This window comes from Pelecanus crispus, chromosome 3 (assembly GCF_030463565.1).
Source record: "Pelecanus crispus isolate bPelCri1 chromosome 3, bPelCri1.pri, whole genome shotgun sequence".
NCBI lineage: Eukaryota > Metazoa > Chordata > Aves > Pelecaniformes > Pelecanidae > Pelecanus > Pelecanus crispus.
Genome location: NC_134645.1, coordinates 35,608,080 through 35,618,819, shown reverse-complemented (window position 1 = coordinate 35,618,819; position 10,740 = coordinate 35,608,080).

Genomic DNA, 10,740 nt, shown 5'->3' with positions numbered 1-10,740 from the left:
ATGCAAGGTAAGGATAGAACACTAATTGATATAAATGTGAAATGACAGTAATGGTCTCTGTTTGGGCCATGGCTGAAGACTTCTGTATAATGAAAAATCCTCCACAGTTAGTATTTTTTGTCCCTCTAGTAATATTAGCTAAGGTAATGTTTTAATAGATTTTTGAACCAAAATCTTAGTTCTGCTGTGCAAAGTTGAAATATACCAATACATAGAAGGGTTTCTTTCCATCTTGCAGCATTTCTAGAATAGATTTCTTTTTTTCCAGAAATACGGAAGAAAAAAAAATTATTGGCAACCTTCATTGTAATTAGTCTATTTCAATAAGTGATAAATGGTTTCATTATTATTCATTTCTGGCCTCTCAAGAGATTTCAGAAGTTTTATTCAAAATTAGAATATTTTTTCATGAATAAGATTTCGCGTGTGTGTGTGACTGTGATACAGAAAACTGACAATTACATTTTCTTTCCTGAGTCAAGCACTGTGACTGTAATATGAAAAGAAAGCTGATGCAACATTAATTGCTTTTGTGGTAAGAAGAAAAGGTTCTGGCAGGGTGTGAAAATAATGCAGTGTTGCCTTTTACTTTACATACTGTTAGAATTGGATCTTGCATTTTAAAATTTTCTTGTTGTTTGATGTACTGCTAGTGAACTATGCCAAAATAACATAAGTTTCTGCTATGCAAATCTGGTGAAGGGTCTGGAGCACAGGTCTTATGAGGAGTTGCTGAGGGAACTGGGATTGTTTAGCCTAGAGAAGAGGATGTTGAGGGGAGACCTTATCGCTCTCTACAACTACCTGAAAGGAGGTTGTAGTGAGGTGGGTGTTGGTCTCTTCTCCCAAGTAGTTAGCGATAGGATGAGAGGAAATGGGCTTAAGCTGTGCCAGGGGAGGTTTAGGTTGGATATTAGGAAAAATTTCTTCACGGACAGGGTAGTCAAGCATTGGAACAGGCTGCCCAGAGAGGTGGTGGAGTCACCATCCCTGGAGGTGTTCAAAAAATGGGTAGACGTGGCACTTCGGGACATCGTTTAGTCTAGTCTACCCTTGATTGGTTTAGTGTGGACTTGGTAGTGTAGGTTAATGGTTGGACTGGATGATCTTAAAGGTCTTTTCCAACCTAAACGATTCTATGATTCTATTCTATAAATCTAAGACTTGAGAGACAAAGAAAATCACATCACACAAGAAAAAAAAAAACCACCATTGGAAATCATCATCAATGAAGATGAGAACAGAGAAAACAAATAAGGGAAAGGTAAAATTGCCAAGAGTTTTCCAGGTGACCTGTGAAAGTCTGGCTCTCCCCCTCTCTGGCTCCGGGTTTTTCTGCTGCTTATTGACCACCGAGGCCAGTTTGGAAGAAGCAGCTGTGTTGCACAGCAGCTGGAGCAAGTCTTTGTCTCCCTGCATGTACTGGCCTAACCACAGTTTCCCAATTGCCTCCCTGGAAGACTCCTAATTATACTTTATTTCAGGAACAAGGAAGGGATAGCTACTTCATAGGTGGAGATTTATTTAAAGTTCTGAAATAAGAAAACATATTAGTCCAATAATAACATGCTAAAGACATTTATACATTTGAAAATCATTCTAAGAGGTGTTTCTCAGACTATGCTTCAAACGTTTGGGATGCTTTTGAACAGTTGGGATTGAGGCTTTCCAATACTAATAGCTTGGCCAAATTTCAGTGACTATTCATAAGACTGCTGACAAAGCCCATATTCCCCCCAAAGGAGATGATCTATTGCCTTGCCAAAGTTGAAGTCCTGCTAACAAATTTCAAGTAAAACCAGGAATTTTTAACCTCTCTAAACTGACATATTTCCTTTCTATTTTTAGGTATCCAGAACAGTTTTCAGTGTTTTCAGTGTCCAAAAAGAGTCAAGGAAGAAACACAGCCTGGGAAATTTCAGCCTAAATGCATGAAGACTAGCAATGTGATAAGCAACTGAAGAGCAGCATCCTGTAAGGAACCGAATCTGGTAACACTAAATTGCAGATACCGTATGTGCATTGGCTCCTATGGAAAAAGCCACATTCACTAGTTAGTTGTATTGAAGGGTTTGCTAGATTCAAAGAATCTAAAATGTGGGTGAGGAAGGTGCACTGTTGGAAAGGATGAGAAGGGAAACCACCAGCCACCAAAGGAAGCTGTGAAACCATGTTTGTCTGTGGTTTGAAAAGCAAAAGCTATTCTGAAAATACACAGCCACATTCACAGAATCACAGAATGGTTGAGGTTGGAAGGGACCTCTGGAGGTGAGCGGGTCCATGCTGGGCCACGTAGGGCTGGTTGCCCAGGGCCATGTCCAAATGGCTTTGGAATATCTCCAAGGATGGAGACTCAAACTGTGCCAGTGCTCAGTCACCCTCACACAGCAAAGAAGTGATTCCTGATGTTCAGAGAGAACCTCCTGTGTTTCCTTTTGTGCCGATGGCCTCTGGTCCTGTCACTGGGCACACTGAAAAGAGCCTGGCTCCCTCTTCTTTGCACCCTCCCTTCAGGTGTTTACATACATTGATAAGATCCCCCCCTGAGCCTTCTCTTCACTATGCTAAACAGTCCCAGCTCTCTCAGACTTTCCTCAAAAGAGAGATGCTCCACTCCACACTTAATCATCTTTGTGGTCCTTCGCTGGACTTTCCAGTAGCTCCATGTCTCTCCTGTACTGAGGAGCCCATAACTGGACACAGTACTCCAGGTGTGGCTTCACCAGTGCTAAGCAGAGGAGAAGGATCACCTCCCTTGCCCTGCAGGCAACGGTCCTCCTAATGCAGCCCAGGATACAGTTAGTCGTCTTTGTGGCAAGGGCACGTTGTTGGCTCATTTTCAAATTGGTGTCCACCAGGACCCTCAGGGCCTCTTCTGCCAAGCTGCTTTCCCGCTGGGTGGCCCCCAGCCATACACTGGGGCCTGGGGTTGCTCTTTCCCAAGGTGCAGGACTTTGCAATTCTCATTGTTGAACTTCATGAAGTTCCTGTCAGCCCATTTCTCCAGTCTGCTTGAAGGTCCCTCTGGATGGCAGCAAGACCCTCTGATGCATCAGTCACCCCTCCCAGTTTCATGTCATCTACAAGCTTGCTCAGGGTATGTTCTGCCCCACCATCCAGATCATTAATGAAGATGTTAAACAGGATTGGACCCAGTTTTGACCCCTGGGGGACACCACTAGTTACCAGCCTCCAACTGGACTTCGTGCCACTCTCTGGGCTCAGCCATCCAGCCAGTTTTCAATCCACCTTGCTGTCTGCTCATCCAGCCTGTACATCAACAGCTAGTACGCTAGCTGTATGCTAGCTCACTAGTATGCTCTGGCTGCACTGCACTGCTCTAGTAACTACTCAAACTGCTTATGGTACAACAGCCATAAACGTGGCTTAACTTGCTTTTTTGAACAGGTTTATTTTACTAGAGTGATGTGAATCAAAGAGCTCACTACTGAACATGCCCTCAAAAAGGGAAATAAAGTTAAATATGATCACTTACTCAAAGAAAAGCAGAACAGACTGGTGGCAGCCAACATAATTCATATGTTCATATGAAAAGATGTATAAGTAGTACAAGTGATCTTCCTCCAACAACTTTTGGACAGAATAGACCAGAACACAGTCCTCCTCTCCATGGCCAAAAATTTCAGGCACTTGCTTAACTATTACTAAGTATTGTAAACAAAATATTTGCTAAAACGAGCCTTTCCCTACCCATCTAGAACCAAGCAACAATTACATATACATACACAGATACATACACACACATATGTTTTGCTGAGTGTTCGCAATCAGTCACTCAGGTAAGGAGCTAACATGATAGGTGTTACTGTTTAAAATAATTACGAGTGAAGAAGAATAGCTTGCTATGTGTATTTACATGTATATTTTGATCTGCCAAAAGCTGCATCAAGATGTTCACAAAAATATAGATAATTTCAAAACATCAGTGAATAAAAATGGATGCAGCAGAGTTTTGGACTCTTTGCAGCAAATGAAGCAAGGTAAGTTCATGGCACCTTGCTCACAGGTGAGTATTCCAGATATGTGGGTTTAAGTACTCATCAATTTGATGAGTATACAGTGGGTAAAGCTGGAAGGACTCCTAGGAACATGGGTTGCTCCTGGCTGTTTATACAGACAACTACTCCATGTTCTCTTAAAACAAAAGTAAGCAGTATCAGGACTTCAAATATGACATTTTTGTTGTATTTCCTCTCATTGCCACAGCTTAGCTAACAGTCCAGTTTAGACAACTGTAATTTCCTGTGTGTATAAAGTACATTTGCTTAAGTCTTTGGAAAAAACAGCTGAGAGGAGCTTTGATGCTCCCTCTCACCCTTACTACAGTTTTCAGGGCTCATTTGAGAGATGTATATTGGAGTCATATGGATATGTGGCTTATCAGGTATCTCTCTGTCCCTGCAGCCAAAGCCATCACTGAAAACCCATCAGTAAGAAAATACTTTGAAAAATCATGCCCCCTCGTGCTGTTGTATGGCATGAGATTTCAGTTTTTAAAGAGTAGTTGAGTAGATCAATCCACAAATACCTTTTTGAAGAAGGCAGTTAAACATTTCTTCATTAGAAAGCAAACTGATGGCTGTAAAATTAATGTAGACAAGACTGTATGGCAGAGACGGCATAAATTCTTGCCCGTGAATGGGGAACTAAATGCAAGACAGATCACTTGTGTATGCAGTGGAATCGATGCTTTGTCACTGGCTGTCCTTCAGCCTTTCAGAAAGACATCCAGATCTGGTATTACAAACATACAGTAGAGTCAAACGGAGGAAGAAGGTATTAGGTGGAGTTATTTTGCTGGTATTATACTGAAGGTCAGGCCAAATAACAGTTGTCCTTTCAGCTCACAGAAGTCAAAAAACTCTTTGGTGTTCCAGCAGTGTCTTCACACACAGAATATAAAGTTTCTGTCTCTAACCCTTCAATTGTTGTAATTGAAACAAGGAATCACAAAACAAGCATTAAAATGCTTGAGCATAATCAACATTGGTGGGCTGAAAAATGTCAGAAGGAGCATAAAGAGAACAAAATAACTGAGTATATAATTTTTTTTTCACAGATTACTTTCAGAATTTGTGTTTTGTTCTTATCTTTAAGAAACTCTTTTCTAATATGAATGATCTTCAATCCTCTCTATGATTCTTACTGATGAACAGGCCTTGAGAAATAAGCAAAAGATACAAATTAATTAATGTCTCAGGTAAATGTCTATGTTACAACCTGGGCCTTTATTGTTTCATACCCGACAGTATATACAGCTATTTATTGGACCTTCAGCCTGCTATACAGTGGTGCCTGCTTACACAGCAGTCCAACATAAATAAAGCTGTGCTAACTTACTACAATCTAACCCTGTTTGTCTAGGATAGATTGCAGTCTGAGGGAAGATATTTGATTACTAGCTACATCCAGTTCATGAACAGAATCTGACTCAATACAGAAATGTAGACAACTTTAGCTGAATGGCTTAAATGATGAACACAAATGCATACACTGCACACAAACTCAACGGATTTTCAAATCAAACTGGAGTCTGCGGCAGTGGCATTCTTCCACTGTCCTGAATGGAAAAAAGCCTAGGCTTTCACAATCGACTTGTCCTGGCAAACAGCCCCACGCTGTGGATGCGGCATGTACTAGTAAAATAACACACAAATTTACTGTATTTGAGCTGTCTCCTGTCTCACCCAGCTCTGCTGGGATAGACTGAAAATTATTAGGTTGTGATTAATTAAACACTTATTTTCATACAAAATTTGTCTAGAATATTGGGCAGAGGAGGAACTTTTCAAAAAAGCAGTTGGTAGACTTGGGATTTTTTTTTTAAATTTTTTTTTTATTTTACCAGGGAAAAAAATCAACTGCAGAAATTCTGAAAGAAAAGCTGTTGAGTGGCATGTGGCCCTGGCAGCCCTTTGGGGGGCAGAATGCAGCAGTGCTCTGTCTCAGGATTAGTGGACATCCCACACTTGGTAACTTGAGAACAAATGCTATGCTGGAGCATAACAGTAATCTTCCCCAGACTTGTTGAACACAAAGATTTTAAGACTTATTTTCTGAAAATGAAGGTTTTAAGAATTTTTCCAGGGATTCAGCAGACTTGGATACATAGTTCTTTACAGGACATTGCAGAATGTTTCTTCCCCTTCTAGGAAGCTGCTTCTGACCTGGTCCTGGATCTATCGTCTCCTTCCTTTCACTCTATTTTAAGAGAGGGGAAAAAAGCCTTTATAGACATTTCTGCCAACATCCCTTTTATTTGGCTGTGGGGTGGAGCTGCTCTGGTCAAAGGGAACATCCTTGGTAGCTACGCACTGTGCAGCACTGCATCTGGAGCTGAAAAGAAAAGTTGTTTCCCAATTTGCAAGCAACAACCATATGTTCAGGAATAAAGACATGCATACTCCACCTAGTCCCATGACCTCATGAGCTTCCTTTCTCCCCTGTGGCCTATTTAAAATTATTTTAGTACTCTATTGGACTCCAGCTACTAAGTGAATACCTTCAAACGTTAGACCCTTCAAGCTAAGTAATTGTAAATAAGCAAAGCTGGGGAAAAACTGAGCATGCACTAACTATTGTTCCTAGTGACTCATAGTATCATTTCCCAGAGTGACTATATTGGTGAGACTCCAAGGCTCCTCCCTTTAGAGCAGATGGTAGAAAATTTTTAATTTGGCATTACTATTGTGTAACACCAGCAATCAAGATGACAGTTTACAGAAAGATATAGAGACAAGATCCCTGTCAGAAAGTTCTCACGTTTTGTGAGAAAATAGTTAAAAAAAAAAACAGATGGGGACTTTATATTGCTGAGAGGCTCCCCCTCCCCTCCAATATGCGAAGTGACTTTTATTTTAAAAGAGTCCTAGACAATAATAATGTAACACATTATATCATCACCGAATTTAAATGCTTATTCACTTCCAAAACATTTAATTTGTTTTCCAAACCAGATGCTATGAAAAATAAAAAGAAGAAAAAAGTCTGACTTAGGCTTTATAGAAACAGCTAAAAATATATCTCAGGAACTGGTGTCCAGCCACTCCATACTGTTGCACAGACTGCTGCACCGCATTTATCGTTGGTATAAGTGTCTGGAAAGGAGCCTGTCCAGGGTGGTGCAAAATCTCCCACACTATGGATCTGCTGAGGAGGCAGAGAAAGAATTTATTACCTAACTTCCTTTGGCTCCTTGGGGAGCCAAATTGTTCCTCAGGTAATAACTTCCAAAACAGGTACCAGGCAAACATGCCAAAGAGTAGCAATTCCTCCCTAGACTTGTATTTTAAGTAGCTTAAGGGCAATCATGCTATTGGGAGGTGTCTCTGAATACAATTTATACAGCAGAATTTGGCTTCTTTTGAATGGAATAATTAGCTTCTGGGCCAGAAAACAGGATGCTCCACAAGAAAATGGTACTCATACCCAAGTGGATAAAAGTGGGTAAGAAACCCTTCCTTGTACTCTTAGCTTGGATTGTTGCAATTAAAGAGATCAAATTACAAATTAAAATGTGCACCACCACATAGCAAATAATTCATTGCATGGGCCTCCTAAACTGTACAATCATCACTCAGAAGCATGCGTATTTAATTCTGATGTCTACTTTTTGCATAGTGCCACGTGACCCTTTTTGACAGGGTTTTTTTTTGATGAATTAATGAGAAGATGATAGAAACTAGCAACATAAAGTTGCTTTGTATATTAATATTGTATAAAGCTGATGGGATGTGTGCTTTGAAATGAGCTGGGGATTTGTTTTGGAGTGGTTGCAAATCATGTATTTTAATTGCAACATCAAGAGAAATGGTCTGGAGAATATGCCTGAAACCGTTAAGCTAAAACAGGAATTACATTTTGGAAGCTTACTTTAAAAACAACAGAGGCATCTAGTGGAAGTGTTTGAGGACTGCAGCTGTCAGAGAATGCATCGACGCACAGCTGATTTTCTCCCATTGCTTCTTCCCGGATTGAATTTCATGAATCAAATGACAAATGCCAACGGTCTTTAGGTTTTATTTAAGATGAGGCAAATCTTAAATTTAATGGTATTTAGGTACTGTGAGGAAAACGTGATTTAGGAGCCTAAGATGTATTTTTTCAAAAGTGATCTAAGCAAGTTTGGCCACGGAAGCATTTAATATGTGCAATGCTTACAGTACCATTTCTTGAAGACACGTGGCCAGTTGCAGTGCAATTTATAGTCCTTGACTACCTAAGCTATTAGATTCCTTATAAAACATGATAAAATTAGGCATGCAGAAAAGTGATCTTTTAGCTGCCTGAATGAGCAGCTGCTCAAAATGGCCAATGGGAAACACTGAGGATAGGTGCAAGTCTTCTACACAGAGTCTTTCCACAGTGGTGGGTTGAAGTGTATGGTTTCCAAGCATGACCCATGGCCTCAAACCCTCTCTGACTTAAGTTTTTCTTTTACAAGCTGGTGGGTTGAAGTAGGGAGTGTCAGTCTTCCTTCCAAATACAAGAAAAGAAATATCCCTTCCCACACTATTATCCAATACTTTGTTAGAGGGCTCCCCCAGGACCTAGGAGAGGAAGTTCAATTTCCTTCTCTGCCTGATAGCACACCTGAACATTTTTTGTTTCCTATTATATGCTCTGGGAAAGGAGAAGACAACTCAGAAGAATTGGGCTCAAGCTGCGCCAGGGGAGGTTTAGATTGGATATTAGGAAAAATTTCTTCATGGACAGGGTAGTCAAGCATTGGAACAGGCTGCCCAGAGAGGTGGTGGAGTCACCATCCCTGGAAGCGTTCAAAAAACGGGTAGACGTGGCACTTTGGGACACGGTTTAGTCTACCCTTAATTGGCTTAGTGTGGACTTGGTAATGTTAGGTTAATGGTTGGACTGGATGATCTTAAAGGTCTTTTCCAACCTAAACGGTTCTATGATTCTATGAAATCCAAAAGTGGGCTTTTCTTAAACCCAAGAAGAAACCCAGACTACAGCCAGACTACAAAGCATACGGAAAGCATGAAGGTCTAGGGCTTGGTGACACATTCAGCTGCTTTTTAATTTTCCCTTCCCTGAGGCTGTAGGGCAAAACACACCATAGAAGTGTCTGTACTAACATATTCAGAACACATTACAGAAGTATTTACAGGCTCCCTGCCCAAGCTTAATACACTGTGCTCGTTAGCCAGTTAGCCCAAGAAGCCTAACATGGCTGTGCGTTTCTCTGTGATAGTGATAGGGCCTTGCGATAGCTAAGTCATTTCTCCAACATACTTCACTGCCTGGCAAGAGTATCTTCATAGGTTTGGTCAGTTGGGCTCTATGATAAGACTAGAGTAAAAAAACTTGAATTTCCAAGGTATGCAAGTGAGGAAGTGGCCAGCTAACTTCAAGCAGTTTAGTCCTAGTCACGTAACTCTCACAGAATTTGCAAAATATAATTTTTGAGCATGCTTCATCTCTATCCATGTGTCCCTGCAGAAGAACATTATGTTTAAGTAGGGTGTGGATCCTCATGGTTGGTTTTCAATCTCTAGGCAAATTTCACTTGCAATAAATTAAAATATTGGGCTCGTATTTGCTTACGCCTCTCCTTGTTTAAGTGTAGGAATCAATGACAAAGCCTACCCTCACAACTTTAAACCACAATTTTATTACTTCCTCTGCTAACTGCACTGTTATTTACTTCCTCCTCAATTTTCTCAATGTGATAGATTTCTTCCTCGAATTGCACTGTGGGCTCAGATTCGTCGTGTCTATTTTTTTCCCTTTCATCAGCGCAGAATTTGATTAACGAGGGTCGGCTGCAACCCAGGCTGTAAACTCCACCGTGCCACCACTGCCTCCCCGTTGAGTTTTCAAGGAATTTTCTGTTGCTATGCTTCTCTTGCACGGCATTGCCATTTACCGGAGGCGTGAGCTCCGCAGCCCGGGGTCCCTGCGGCCGGAGGGAGGCACAAGGCCCGAGGGGCCTCGCTGGCGGTGGCTTTATTTTACGCTGGGGTCGCTGGCGCCTGACGGCGGCATAAGCGGCTGCCCCCTTCCTTTAAAAACACAAAGGACAAGAATTTGGCCTTCTTGGCTTCTTCTCCTCCCGGCGCTACGCCGCACCCGGGGCGGGCGGGCTCCCGCCGGCTGCCCCGCCGCACAGGCCGGGCCGGAGCAGGCCAGGCCGGCGCCCGCGGCGACACGGCCCATCAGGGCCGCGCCGCGCCGCCCCGCCCCGTTCACCTGCCCGGCCCGGCCCGGCCCGGCCCGGCCCGGCCCGGCCCGGCCCGGCTCCGCCCCGCCGACTGGCAGCAGGGCCCCCACCTCGGGAGCAGCCGAACGCACCCGGCCCCTTCCGGGCGCGTCCCTTCCCCCGAGGGGCGGTGACCCGCCCCCCCGCCCCAACCGCCGCCAACCGTTCCGCGAACGGTTCGAGGCCATTTGGCCCGCGCCGGCCCCCCTCCTCCAGGTGCGGTCGCGTTGCCATGGCATTTTCCGCTCGGACCGGGGAGGCGGCGCGGCCTGGCCGGGCCTGAGCGGCGGGGAGCCGGCGGGGCCGCAGCCTGGCCGGACGCTGACCGTGCCCTGGCCGCCGGCGGCCGCAGAGGGCTGCGCGGTCCCGCTGGCCGATCCCCCGTCTCCTCCTTCCCCGCCGCCGCCTTGCCCCGCCGCTGCTTCCCTCGACCCCGAGGTTGCGGCGGCGGCGGCGGCAGGAGGCGGCGGCGGGCGCTGGCTGGAGCAGGCGGCGGGAAA